This window comes from Cryptomeria japonica, chromosome 9, assembly GCF_030272615.1.
Source record: "Cryptomeria japonica chromosome 9, Sugi_1.0, whole genome shotgun sequence".
Classification (NCBI taxonomy): domain Eukaryota; kingdom Viridiplantae; phylum Streptophyta; class Pinopsida; order Cupressales; family Cupressaceae; genus Cryptomeria; species Cryptomeria japonica.
This window is the reverse complement of record NC_081413.1, coordinates 536,618,397-536,634,323: the sequence shown is the minus strand read 5'-3', so window position 1 is coordinate 536,634,323 and position 15,927 is coordinate 536,618,397.

Sequence of the window (15,927 nt, the reverse complement as noted above, 5' to 3'; positions counted from 1 at the left end):
TTCTTCCTATAGACTTCCCTAATACATATAGCTTGCAGTCCTTCGAGGCAGTATGTTTTTTCTGAATCCTAGATGCCTTTACATACAAAATGACTCATTATAAATACACATGTTAAGAGATACAAATGAAAGGACACACCCTTTTATTATCCTAGACAACTAACTGAATAAGAACTAAATAGCCTAACTAAAACATCAATTACATTACAAACATATAACTAAACAATGAACTAAGATTTTCAATCCAGCCACTGTCTGCACTTCTGAATGTGCCGCAAATAACCTGCATCTTTGTAAGTTGTAGCGTTGAACACTGCATCCGTGGTTGCGTTCTCGATCACGTAGAAGTTCTCGAATTGATCAACTATGTCATTCATATCAAGAATATCTGTCTTGGCAATGGCTTGGGCTGCACTAAGTAAAGACTTACATTCAGAAAGCCACACGCTCTTATCCTTAATTACACCTGCATCGTCTACCAAACCGGGAACCCCATGCTGAACAATTTTTTGGCACTCGTCAATTTCAGATTTCAATTCCTTCATATATTCATCATGTGTGATAAGAAAACCCTGAACCTTTTTCTTTACCTTTTCCCTAGTCGATGCATCTTGTAACAACAGGTTGAGTCTATCTCGAATTCTGGTGTTAGAAACCATATTGTCCATGTTCCTTTGATATACATCATAGGATTCGTCCAATGCCTTCTCCATGTTATCATATCTTTTACTCATCAATACACAAGCAGTATCGGCCCTGATGCTCTTCATCTCCCTCTTCAACTTATTGTGCTCATAAGCTAATTTTTCAAATTTCTTCTTCTAGTAGCCTTCTAAATCAGTAATTTGAGGGATCGAATGCCCACTCCTCTTAAGGGTTTCCTCATATAAGGCCTTATATTTATTTTTCTCTGCTATCTTGTGTTTCATCTGAGCCTTATTGAATTTTGAGATATTACTATCAATGTCAGCAGTGACCATAGGATCTACTTCTCCAACTTTCAGGGTCATCATGTGACCAAAAGCTTTATCGACATCTATGATTTTTGGCCTTTTATTCGGGGGTTACAATGCCCATAACAACATTGCTTGTTCATCCAGATCATATCTCGATCCAATGAATATATCATTAACTCCTTGGACATTCAACTTGAAGTCCTTATTGTTTGAATGTAATAAACTGTCAAAAATAAAAGATGCACTCAAATCCCATCCTGGGAAAAGAATAATACCCACCTCCACTAGCAATTGCCTTCCTCTCTGAGGGGTCATTGTCTCTGTTTCTGCATCAATGTCAGCCTTAAGCTTCTACAACATTTCCTCCTCATTCCCTGGTGTGATATTTGGCATTGCTTCCCTCAGCTTCTTCCCTTTGAAGTGGTATAAGAAGGATTTAAACTCTTTAGACTTGATGAATTGATCATCTGAAACAAATGAAATGTGCTATGCCATCCTTTCATCTATTTCTGCATTTAGCGCAACAAGGAGCTTATCCTATGCTTCTAGTTCCTTCTCTTTCTTAGGTGCACGGAGCCTAGAAACTACTTCGTTCTCCCCTAAATCACTTTGAGTTGGGTCTCCCTCCATGTTTTCTGGTCTCTATCTTCTCTCATCCAGTTTCTTCGCCAAGGTCTCCATAACCTCTGCAAGCTCTTCCACTTCCCTATTTTTACACATGTCTTCAAACTCATCCTCTTGATGAAAGTAATCTCCCAACTCTTGTCTCTTCTTGCTCATGTGGATGTAGCCCTCGGGATCATAATGCGTTCTAGATGTGTGCCGGAATAGGTTGTATTCATCCACCAACTTTCTGTCAATAACCTCATATGATCTGGTAGATATAATTTTAAAATCCAGGAAATAAAGTGTGTCAGGGAGGAAGGCTTGATTGTGTGCATCTCTGAAATGTTTAGCATTAGAGACACTTAATTGCCTTACAATTTCCAGAAAAGCAATCTTGTTCGGTGTAGGCTTCAGTAGCACATAGGGGTAACCTTCAAATCCATAGCACCGAACAAAAGTGAAACTTTGGCATGAGTACCAATCACCCCTATTGTGATTAACCTTCAGATTTTTGTGCTCATGAGGCCTAATAAACTTCTTTACATCCTCAGAAAATGATCCCTGCAGAGGCTCAACAAAAAGCAAGAAAATTGGCTTCACAAAGAATTCTTCAAATTTGAGGTAATGAGAATTTACATATCTGTAATCCCAGAGAGAAACCCATAACTGCACTGGTTGATCCTGTCCATTCTTCCCAACTATTTTTACATTCAAACCTTATGGAAATAACCCCCTAAATCTCCCATAAAGTAAAATAATATGCATTAACAACAAATAGTGCTTGAAGTGCTTGTCTGGATTTTCTTTCGAGTTTAGGAAGCCTTCATGAAGTCTATTCAGTAGGTATGAAGCCAAATCAAAAGATCTAGAATCATGTCTCTGAATATATGCTACTAAAACCAATGGTCCTATGTTTGCTACATCAGGAGCTTCAACTCCTCCAGCCTGACCAAATGCTATATATATATACTGTAAATATTTCTTGAAAATAGCCATATCATAAGGAGGACCATCTTCCTCTATTAGCCTCCCCTTCTGTTCTTTGTGGATAGAGAGGTTCCAACCCTGGTATGTAGTATCCATTTTTATGTATTCCTCTTCCAAATCCACAAAAGATAAGGGCACATTCGCCTCTAGATGTATTGCAAAAACCTCCTGAATTGTGGCTACTGCAAAGTGAGCTAAAGCAGCCACGTCGAGCAACAAAATGCATCACTTGTTTGTATCATAATGTCTTACCAGGAGCTTCAAAAAATCAATATTTACAAAGACATTAGGTACCATGAGTTTCCGGTACTCCACGGGTTTGAAATTGGCATGGGCTCATCCCTGTGGAAGTAATGGAAAAGAAATAGCTCATGCCCTCACACTGTTGTGAATACATCTCCAATTTCTCTATATCTATCTTCCAACTGGTCGCGAATAGGAAAATTCACCTTAGCTCTGCATGACCTAGCTCCTGGAGAGTCCATTTGATCTATCATGTCTTGATTAATTTTCTTTGAGCTTCACTGACTTCACCCTTTGATTTTTTTGTCATGGTACTGGATATTTCAACAACCTTTCGCTTCCCTTTTGAGCTTGACCCTTCCATCTTTGCAAATTCCTTTTCTCTATGCTCAATAGCTCAGAAGATTTCTCAACAAACACCTGATATCTTTCTGCAATAACTTTGTGCGAAATGTTGTTATGCAACACTAGCTATATATCCCAAGGAGTCCAATCTTGTACTTAATTACTACAATCTTGATGGATCTGCTTCATGTGGCATTGGACTTACTCAATGGATGCATTTAATGGAAACCATTTTGTCAATTTTTCACATCAAGACCTTCAACGACTAATCGATGACTTTTCTCGATGATTCAATTGTTTAGTGTCGTTTATTATGACTTTACTGCTTCTTACCTTCTGATCGACACAATCTATCCCGACTGACTTATCGGGTCTTGGGATAGAAATTTTTCTCCTATCTCGATGGTTCACTTTATCTCAATGGATACTCCTTCAGTTTCAACTTTTCTTTTTGTTTTCACGATCCATCGACATAACTCTCCCCGATGCATCTGCCTTCAGTTTTCCTTTACTTAACCCATCGAGTATCGACATAGTTCATTTTATGTCCCTCTGATGTCCTAATGTCCTCAACACATCAATCTACATTCTGAGTAAGCTCCATGCGTTATCGGCACAACTTACCTCGAAGAACTCCTTGCAACTCACCATCCACCCTAACAGTCCTATTGGGATTTGACATAACATAAAATTTCTTCTCCCGATGTCCCGATGAGTCTTCACTTAATGTTACTCTATCAGTATAATTCACACCGATATCCCCGCAGGTGCTTTTATCTTCATCGGGGGTCAGAATAGCCTTTTTCTATTCCTCTCGAAGTCACGATGAGTCTCCAATGCACTTTTATGCTTTATACCTCCGAGTCTTGTTTTATCGGTATAAGTAATAGCGATAGTTTGACCTTCTGATTCTCCATGCCATTGGGGATCGACCTAACTATTTTTGCACTACTCCAATATGGTCCTTTTCTCCGATGGGCCTACCTTTAGTTCTCTTCAGTTATCGGGTATCGAGATAGAGCTATTTCATTATTTCCGATAAGTCGATACATGCCGATAGAAAATACCAACCTTCTGCCTCATTGGAACAAGCTATCTCGATGGTATGATTTTCTAAGAGCGCACACCATGCTGAATATTACTTAAGTGCTCCAACAAATCTGCCCTTTGATTTATTGGTATATGTCATGTCAATAATCCTTCTTTTGCTTGCCAATGTTGTTTCATTGGGACTACCTATTGCAATAATTGAAAATTTGCAATTTTGAACAAATGAGCCATCCACCTTGAATATTAGCAATCCTAACTATCCCACAAGGTCTGATACACACTAGAAAACAATCTTAGGTTATACCATAATGACTTCTCCGCTGATTAAATGCTTCCATACTAGATTCCTTGTGCAGTCTATACTCAGTGCATGCCCCTAGTGTGCCCAAGTGATACCTTGACATTCTTGAAACAACTGATCCTTAAAGAACTTTACTCATGCTAATAAGGTTCCTACACATGAAAAGCAGCAATAAATGCTCATATGATAAAAGAAAAAGCCTCCATATAGCACAAAATATTTTGTAAAAATATCTGATAACACTTGTTATGCTAGATTAGACAAATATTTATTAAAATTGGGATTTACCAAAGGGGATGCTGACAGTAATATGTACTTTAAAATTGAAAATGATAACATTTTGATTGTGGAAGTCTTTTTTGATGACATTATTTTTGGTGGTGATGATGATATGAGTATGAAGTTTATCGGTGATATGCAGAAAGAATTTGAGATGTCTATGATTGGTGAGATGAAGTTTTTCTTAGTTTTGGAGATTACACAGACATGAAAAGGTATCTTTATATCTCAAACTAAGTATGTGAAGGAACTGTTGAAGAAGTTTGGACTAGATGATTCCAAACCAGTTGGGAATCCTATGGTGAATGGTTGTAAATTGTCTAAATGGTATTATACATGTTGTGTGTATGGCTGCTAGATATCAAGCTGATCTGAAGGAGAGTCATGTCACTGCTATTAAGATGATATTCAGATATCTAAAGGGAACTGTGGATTATGGTTTATGGTATCCAAAGAATGATGATTTCATGTTATGTGCTTACACTGATGTAGACTGGGCTGGTGATGTTGATGACTCGAAGAGTACTATCGGTGGAGCATTGTTTTTAGGTAAGAAGTTAGTTTCATGGGCTAGAAAGAAACAAGATTCGGTATCTTTATCTACTGCTGAAGCAAAGTACATTGCTGCTACTAGTAATTGCACTCAGATAGTTTGGATGAAGCAAATGTTGAAAGATATCAATGTTATTCATGATGAGCCTACTGTTATATACTATGATAATTCTAGCACTATAAACATGTAAAATAATCCGATCCAACATTCAAAGTCTAAGCATATATCAGTCAAATATAACTACTTGAGAGAGCAAGTCAATGAAGGGAAGGTGAAGCTAGAGCATGTATCTACAAAGGAGAAAATTGCTAATATTTTCACTAAACCTTGGGCTACAAATACATTTGTCTATTTGAGAGATAAGTTAGGGGTATACACCCCTCCTGATGAGAATTGGATGCATTGAGTTGCATCGATCTGGTGGGATTCAGAGCCTTATTCTTTTATTCAGATTGATGAGTTGATGTTGCTCCTCTGTTGGAGTAGTCTGTTGATTTGGTTGTGTATCCCAGGGGGAGAGAGATTCATGATTATGTATTGGGAGAGAGTTTGATTTTTTGTTTTGGAGGTCTTTGGCATTGCTGTCAAAGGGGGAGAGAGATCATGTGAAAAACTGCTTTATCTATTTTGATCTTAGGGGGAGTTTATTGGTGATGTCTTCTTTCTTTGCATTAACTATTTTTCACATTCATATGTTGCCATGAATGCCAAAGGGGGATATTGTTGGCGAGATTTTTGGATTTGGTTGTTGTCATTGTTGCTTCTAGGATATGTTGTTTTCATTAATGTCAACATATTCCTATGATTTATTCTGGTGAGTTTGGAAAGAGTTTTTGATCCAGTTTTGAAGTTTGGTTTTGTTGATCACTGTTTTGCAGAAACCGGTATTTCCTTCAGTATATTTCCATGTGATCAAATATTGTGCTGAGACTTTGGGATATTATCTAGGATGATCTTGTGTATCTTATTTTTTGATGGTTCATGATTTGGTGCTCTGCAAGTTATCTTTCTTCATGACAGTTGCTGATTGGTTGTGTTCTTGAGCTTTCTAGATGTTGATCGATGAAGATTTGAAAGGTGGTGTTGGTGCAACTAATTTGGATGGTTCTAACGTAATTTCTGGTGCTTCCTAGTTGTGTCTTATTTGTTTTTGTGATTCTCATTGATCATTGTGTGATTTTTTGGTGTTCTATGAACTGGTAATGATTTTCATGTTATGTGGTATTTTTGGTGGTGTAGCGTGTTGCAGTTGATCTTGGTGTGACTTCCAGTAGATGTGATCATTTGGGAGTTTGAATTAGATCCATGTTATGTAATGTAAATCATTATATTGGTTTAGTGATCGATCTTTGTATCATGTAATATAATTTTTATAATTATGAGTTGAGGGTTGAGGGTTTAGCCGACCTTGTTATCAAGGTTGATGATTTGTATTTATAGGTGAGATACTTATGTAATTTAGGTGTTAGTGTGGTTTCTACATTATCAAAGGGAGGTGATTGTGTGAACAAGAGACCTATCATTCAATGTAGTGTTGAGGTGAGATTGGTTTTGTAGAGAAGACGATTGTGCTTAACTGGAATTGTCATCAAGCATTTGTAGATGCTATCATTACAATTAATTTCTTTTGGATTATAATCTGAATCATATTGTAAGTCAGTGAGACTTCCCCGAGGGTTGTAACCTTCTGAGCATATATCTTTTGAGCAGTGATCTCTAGGCAGTGTGCCTAAATGCATGTGCTTTCCCCATTGTAATATTTTCACATACTACTACAGCATATCATCTTACAGTGTGTAGGTTCCCGCCGTGGTTTTTCCCCTAACCGCCATGTCAAAATCTTGGTGTTGTGTGTTGTGGTGTTAATTTTCTTATTTGATTCATTGCTGATGTTTATCAGTTTATGTTTATCAGTTTAATTTTCTTTGATCGGGTGAAGGTTGATTCACCCCCCCTCTCAGTCTTCCTTCTTGATTGCTGCTAACATGACCAAGGTGTTTTGGGATGCCTTGGTCCTCCTACAAACATGACCAATACAAAGTGAAATGGGAGAGGGGCCCCCATGATGGGACCCACCAAATATTGTTCATGACATCAAAGTTGGAGAAAAGGGTCAAACTAGACCTAAAGAGGAGATGGAGATAGGACGTGCTAAATTAGGATCACAAACATGAGGTTTAAATTGGACCAATTACAATTTATGATACTACATTTATCCCCCACTTGAATGACAGTATGAGCCTACACAAATCCTTGGGGTAAAGTAGAAAGATAAGAGAGAGGAGAAATTAATAGATAAGACTATTAATTTTGAGGAACCAAGGTCCCAATCTTAGGATCTTAACTCACACAATCTCATGGAAGGACACACAAAATAACACAAAGAGAAAAAGGCAAACGAAGACAAACTAAGACAAGAGACACACAACACAAAAAGACACCAAGTCAACTAGTTGAAGAGACCTTGATAATCAAAATTTCTCAACCACTAATACCATTCAAGTAGAATGTCATCACAAGAACACAAGTGATCACATAAAAAGAGAAAGAGAATGGATCACATGATGAAATATGATCTACAAATAGGAAAGGTATGAGATCATGGGGAAAAGAAAAGAGAGGACATGGATACCACAAGCTAGCAAGTTGTGTTATGCTAGGTGAATGTTGGGGAGGAGAGTACATAAGAAGATGTAGCACTTAAAGTAAAGAAGAAGGTCCTAACAAGGAACACACATGTACTCACATGAATAAAAATTCCATGAGAGATAAGACATCAAGATATGCACAATACAACTCTAAAAAATAGGTAATCTTCAAAAAAGGAGAGAAAGAATTGAATATACTATCCTTTCCCCCCAAGTGAGGAGACAAGGAATAATTATGTTGCTACCCAAGTAATTTGTTATTGAAAAAGCATCACCACTTATGACAAAGAGCCCCCAATGAAGTAAAACTGCCAGCCTCATAGGGTGAGGAGCAACATGATCGGGTGAATGGAGTGCTAAGGCACTACCTCTTCACCAAGAAAAAGTTCAAGATCAGTTGTAAGAGCTATCTGAGCTCAATCATATTAATCTTGAAAAAATGCTTTAAATGCTTTACAATTTTCAAGAGAATGAGAATAACTGTGATGAAAAAGACAATTCTCATCAACTTTCTTGTTCTTATAATTGTAACTAGGTTTAATAAAGGGATAAAAACATTCTTATCATAATTCAATCTCCAAAAGATTATTGTAGCTAATTTCTCTTGATCATGAATAGGGGTAGGTCTTGTCTCTTGAGATGTAAGACAAGGGTCATTGGAGGGAGGATGATTGTCCTCTATTATTTTGATAGTGTCACTATCAATGACTTCTTGTATTCCCTTTTGAAAATCAAGACAATCATTGATATCGTGATCGTGGGTTTGATGATATGAGAAAATAGGATTGTTTGAAGAAGAAGCACCTTTAGATGGATGATAGAGTTTATGTTTTGCAAAATACTCCTTAATATTGTGTACAATAAGGATATCATCCATAGGAGAATGATGAGGACATCCTAGACCTTTTGCACTAGCTTGTGAAGGAGAGTTTATATGGGCTTTGATTCTTTGTTCATATTTTCCAAGTCCTTATCCATGATAACCTTGTTTTGACATTATGTTATAACTGCTCCTATAAGAAATTTTTAATTGTGAAGGAGGACTATTATCATGAATCTCTTTGAAATTGGTAGTGTAAGGGTGCGTGGAAGTATCAGAGGGAGAACTAGATGAAGGAATATCCTTTGTAGGAAGACTCTCTTTTCTATCACCAGTATTCATATACTCTTTGATAGGTTGGGAAGGAAGGTATTTATCATCTATGGATTCATCTTTTCTGAATGTTATATGAGTAGATAGATCATGAATAAAACACATAACAACTTATTCTCTACATTGATGTTGATGATTAAGATAAGCTTTAGGACACTAAGGAGATTCTAGAGAGATTGATAAACCAACATTTTGATATTTACCCCCTTGCACTAGGGTATTCCTATGAGAATAATATGGTTCCATGTTACTGTTCAATGATTTCTTTCTATTAGAGAGATCATTGATAGGATTATTCTCTTTCTTCATTCACATGAGATACCCTAGGAGAGGTACAAGTGTTATTTTTTGCAATGTAATCTCTAGGATTATCATTGTCTACAAAAGCTTTTATGTGATCTAAACATGTAATGCATGTTCTTAAAAATTTCATCATGAAACAAAATATAACATGGATAACATCTTTGAGATATGATTTTCAAGTAGGAAATATCTTTGAAACCTCAAAAATGAAATATGCAAGAGTACTATGAATGATGTGAAGTAATGTAAAGTGAAAGAAGCCATTATCCAAGACATGATTGTGATAAATGTAAATAAAAAGTAATGTAATCATATGTGAAAAAAAAAAAAATGGATTTAGTAAATTCCATTATGAGTACTGTAAAGGGGAAAATGATTCCCTCTAGGGTTTTCACCCAAGGGATGAAAACCACTAGAGATATTTTTCACTTGGTTCCTTTACATTGAAAATAGGATGGGAAATTCAATAGCTCTAGTCATGAATCAGATCAAGACTAAATGCTAAGTGAATTTAGGTTGAAGGGGATATCCTCTTCTGTGAGTTGAAGCACTAAAATTAGGTAAAATGTTGAAAATGGAAGATAAAAGCATGAAAAAAGTGAGCTATACTTGTGGGATTTGCATACGCACCTAGATTTGAGAAATGTAAGTTGAATTTGGTATGTTCCCCGAAACTGCTCAAAAATTATAAGGACCATGGCGCATCACAATGGTCCGCCAAAATTTTTGCACACCAAAAGGAGATGATTCGTCATTGTGAATGAAGCCTAATATGAGGAGTACAACTCTATACCTGTTTCTTGCACATAGAAAGAAAGGGAAATGTGTTGGGAATAGGGTTTTACATTAGGTCAAACCTCAATTTTTGAATTAACCATGAAATTGAAATAAATGTAATTGCAATGACTAAAAGGAAAGGATCTCCTTTTGAAGGAGATGTTGAATTATGACTAAGAATTAAATTATGATACCTCCCTGTGAATTTTTGATTGCCTCCACATGGAATTAGGGTTTATGAAGTCTTCAACAAAATAGGATAAATAATCTCTCCTTCAATGCTTGAAAATTGACTTTACTGCTACTCCTAAGATGAAAGAAGCCTAATGATGCTCAATTGCTTGAATGCTTGATCTCATGTGTGCTTGATATCCTCTATGTGTGTATTCAAAAGAGAGGGAAAATCCTCTTTATATACTTTTCCATCAGTGAAATTGGCAAATTTTCCGGCATGAGCCAACACAGAGAGGGAAATCCCAGTCAATTTTGAAATAGGACCAAGGGGTCAAATTGAGCCCAATTTAGGGAGGACCATGGTGTGGTGCCATGGTCCTGCCCTATTTTGGGGAAACATAACGTGTTATGTGAGGTGCATTTTGAGTTTAGATGCCATTTATGATGTGCAAGAGCATAATCGGGTCTTTAATCGGGCCGAGGGGTGAAAACACTAAGGTGAAGAAACAAATACAGTCAAAATTACAAAGGGTGCAATTTTAGAATGCTACAGGTACCTAAAATAAGATTTGAAAATATAAGTGAAAAATTATGCAACCCACAAGTCAAATTTAGCAAAATAAATATTAATGAATTTAACCTCTAAATTTATGTTTTTAATAAAAAATATACTCTATGAGTGCAAAATTGAAAGCTAAAATGTATACAAATCAAATTTGAGAACACAAATTAGAATTTGGCATGAAATATGTTGTGTTCACCAAAAATGTGCTGAAAATTAGGAATTAGGGTTTTATCAAATAAATCCACTAAATAGCCCAATTAACACAACATACATTGAAAGAGAATTGAACCCAATAGATATAGGCTCAATCCTAATTAAGAAAGAGCTGAGATTTTGATTGGATTCATTGGTTATTGTTGGTTATCCTCTTTCTTAGTTGAATTTGGAATGTAACTATGAATTAGGGCAAAATGAGAGATTTGAAGTAACTTGAGGAATAAAAAAATCTATAGAAGTCCCAGAGAGCCATAGACTGAGGTTTGGGAAAAATAATAGATTTAGAATCTATTCCCAGAACTTCAGCCTGATTTTTTAGGACTAGGTTGCACAAATCTACCTTGGTCCACCAATTTTTTTGTTGTCAAAAGTTGAACTTGTTCATCATTGTCGATAATGTCAAAATTATTGAGTATAGCTCCTACACCTATTTACTACAAATAGAAAGAGAGGGAAATATGTTGTGGATAAGGGTTTGCCTAAGTCAAACCCTAGTTTAGGAATTAACCTTAAATAAAATAATGCAAATACTGAAATAAATGTTAAGGAAATCGATGATGATGCTTAAGGAAATTGATGATGATGCAATTCCTCTGAATTTAATCATAAACATTGAACGTAACAACATGACAAACACAAGAACATGAAAAACCCTAATCACACACACATGCTTGCATTAAGTTTGATGTAACTTTGCTCCATAATGCTTGAATGATGAAAATGTAGCCTTGAATCTCTGAAAATGTTTGATGATGAATTCTTCACAGATGCACGGATAAATTAGATAGCTCCTGGATGTCAAAATGAGTTGATAGGATGTCTTTATATAGGGTTCCCTAGGTAAATTAATAATTAGGGCAACCTCCAACGGTCAAGTGTAGCCACGGGGATCAAATGTCATTAGGGAGATAAAGAACCTTCCCCATTTCAAATTGGGGCATTTTTAAGGGGGACCAGGGCGTTTTGGGCCCCGTGGTCTAGACCTGGGCACTCCACGCCTCAGTTCTCCTACAACAGGATCAATACAAAGAGAAATGGGAGAGGGACCCACCAACTATTATTCATGAAATCAACAAAATGGTCCTAGAGAGGGGATGGATATAGGACACATAAAAGCAAGAGTGCAAACATGATGTGTAAATTGGACCGGATACAATTTATGACACCACACTTTCCATTACTTGTGTGTGTGTGCCTTTATTGTAGGGTAAATATTTTATCTTATTTGAACAGGTTAGAAAATAGTGTACTATTATGGTGTAAATTTTGTAGGTTTGAAGATAGTGTTGCATCATCTTAGTATCAAGGCAAAACCTGAATGTGGCCCAAGGGGAGCTCATATGGCATGGGGAAGAAGAGGCAAGAGGAATGATAGATGGAGAGGTAATGAAACTGATGGAGTACTTAGACAATTTTAGGCCCTTGAGGATAAGTTGCCTCATAAATATTTTTATGAAGAACAAGAGGTTCAAAGAGGATGAGCAATATCCATAGACCTAATGGAAAGACTTATTGAGGCCATCAAGAAACAAGGGACTAGATTCAAGGTTAAGTTACTTGATTTTAAATATGAAATAAATTCTAAAGTGTTGTTGGATTGGATTCAAGAGTTAGAAAAATACTATGACATGGAAGGAATTGAAGAAGATGATCTACAAAGGGTCAATTTTGCAACATCTAAGATGAAGTTTCATGTTGCTTTATGGTGGGAGAATCTCCAAAATTATAGAAGTCAAGGAGAGGAGAAAATCAAGTTTTGGTAAACTATGTTAAAACATTTAAAGGCTAAATTCTTACCTTTTGATTATCAACAAAAAAATCTTCAGATAATCAACAAAAAAATCTTCAGATAATTCCAAAATATAAAACAAAAGGAGTCCTCTATATTAGCCTATACTAAAGATTTTTTAAAATTGCACATTAGAACTAATTTTCAAAAAGATTAGGAGCATTTTGTGGCTAGGTATATTAATGGACTTAAATTCTAGCTGCAGAATGAGTTATCCCTACTCAAAGTAAGTACTTTTAATGAAGTATATCAACTAACCTTGAAAGCTGAGGAAAGATTGAATAGATTTAGTAGAGAAACCAACAAAAGGGGTGGTGGTAATTTAAATAGAAGAAAGGTGGGTTCCTCCAAATAAACTCAATAAGATGAACCAATGGACAATGTGAAGCCAACTTTTCAAGCAATGGGTGGCTTTAGAGGTAGAGGATGAGGACAACAATTTTTTGAGGGTTGGGAACCGTTGAAGTGTTATATTTGTAGCAAGGCACATAGAGTTGTAGATTATCCTCAAAACACCAAGAGAACACTAGTGACTCAAGAAAATGAAGGAGAAGATCCCCTAATAGAAGAAGTGGAAGTAGAGATAGGTGATAATTTTATGTTAAGAAGGATCATGATAGATAGAGACAAAGAAATAATCGTAGTTTATTGGAGGAGAAACAATGTATTTTGAACACAATGCAAGTGCAAAGATAAAGTGTGCAAGGTGATTGTTGATAGTGTTGGAATTATAACAAACAAATGGAGATTGTTGGCATTCCAATTACAATAAGAGATTGTTGGCATTTCAATAAGGATATTGAGAAGGTTGTTGATGATTATGGTTATAATTGATTAAGGATGTTTACTATCTTAATATTATTATTTTGTCATTGATGTCAAGAAATTGATTTTCTAATTCAGTATGATGTTGCCATATCTTAAGAAGTATGATTTGGTGAGTATAAAGATGTTGGTAAAAGACACAGAAAGAATGTGATGAATAAGGGGAGGAATAAGTTATTCAATGGGCAACTATTATCAAGTTAGACAGTGATGAGATCATGATGTTTAGATTGTTTTGATATCCTACATATGTTGTTGATTGTAAGGTTAATACTATACTATGTTATCGAGCAAAGAACCTAGTTGGTAAACCCTAAGGTTATCGCTATCGGTTAATGAAGGAGGATTGTCTACCGAGTGAAGTCTAGTATTTATCGAGTTGCAACCAAGTAATAACATAATGGATTGAATGAATAAAAGCATTATTTAATGAAGGAAGTTGATGAGTTGGTTATGATTAAATGATTTTTACAACATGTATAAAGGTTGTTAAAGAATCTATGGCAAAGGAAAATTGGCAGGAAGATCTACAGCTTAGATTGAACCACAATACACTAGCACAAGTTCCAAGAAATGTATGCAAGTTCCAAGGCGGGGTAAAACATTTTCAGATCGAAGGATACATTGAACCTAGTCAAGTTTGAAGATCTAATGGCTATGATTGATCATGGGATATGTGATCAAGGAGATTAAGTGGTTGGCAAATTGTTTATAAATAAGGAACTGTTGATAAACAATGAATGCGGGCAAGTGTATGCACAAGGATGCTACATAGTGATTGCCGAGCACTGAAGCTTGAAGACCTATTTTGAATAACAGAGTATAGAGCCCAACAGATGGAAAAGATAAGTCCTATATCTAAATTGTATTGAGCAAATAAGAATCTGCTTTAGCATTTTAGATGTGAAGTTGCAGATAGATTTTTATTACTGTTATTTTGTAAAGTGATAGAAAATCTCTTAACCGAGTGGACTTAACAATCTTATTTGTAAAACCCTCTAGCAAGGTGACATTATGATTGAGTGTTTGAAATCCTTTAACAAGGTCACTTCTAACAAGGTGAAGATCCTAACAGATATGAGGGAAATCCCTTAACCGGGTCACATCTAGCAATGTGTTTGTAATCTTTAACAAGATTTGCTTTTAACCAAGCATACTCTAGAAGAGTATATTTCTTAGTGGGTCAGAAATCCCATAGTGGTTTTTCCCTAATTGGGTTTTCATGTTAAATTTGGTGTTATGAGTGTTATGATGTTTATATGCTTGTGAGTTTGCATGTTTAAGCAGTTTTGGTTATATTGCTGAAGTATATGTTATTGAGGTTGAATCTGTTGTTTTATGGAAGATTAAGTTTGTATGATTCACCCCGCCCCCTCTCATCTTGTTAGCTTGGAATTTGTACTTAACATTAAGTATCAGAACTATCAGACAGAGGGTCCACTGATAACTTGGTAAGTATAGAAATAGTACAAAAGTTACATCTTGCTTCCATACTAAAATCAAACCCTTATAGAATTTCTTGGTTGAAAAAGGATCATAGTGTGCTTGTGAACAAATCTTACTTTATTGAATTCATAATTTGTCCATATGAGGACAAAGTGTTGTGTGATGTAGTTCCAATGGATTCTCATCACTTCTTATTAGGTAGGCCTTAGATTTATGTTAGAGATGTAATTCATCATGGTAGAGAGAACACCTATGAGATACAACATGAGGGTAGATTCCATATTTTGAAGCATTTTAACGAAGAAGGATCAACAAAAATAGCAAATTTGTCTCTATATACAATAGGGTGGAAAGAGTTTTTAAGATAATCTAAGGGAGAGATTTGTTATTTGTTATACCCATGGGGAAAAGATGAATCAGATCAACAAATAATTCCACTAGAAGTGTAGAATTTGTTGCAACAATATTCTTACTTGACACCAAGTGACCCACTAGCAGGTTTGCCTCCCTCTAGAGGCATTACCCACCAAATTGATCTAATTCCTAGTGCTAAACTTCCAAATCAAGCTACTTATAGAATGAATCCTCTATAGAATGAAGAAATGAGGAGACAAATCACTAAGTTGTTGGAAAAGGGATTTGCAAGGGAGTGTTTGAGTCCCTATGCCACACTTGCTCTACTCTCCCCTAAGAAGGGAGGAAAATGGAGAT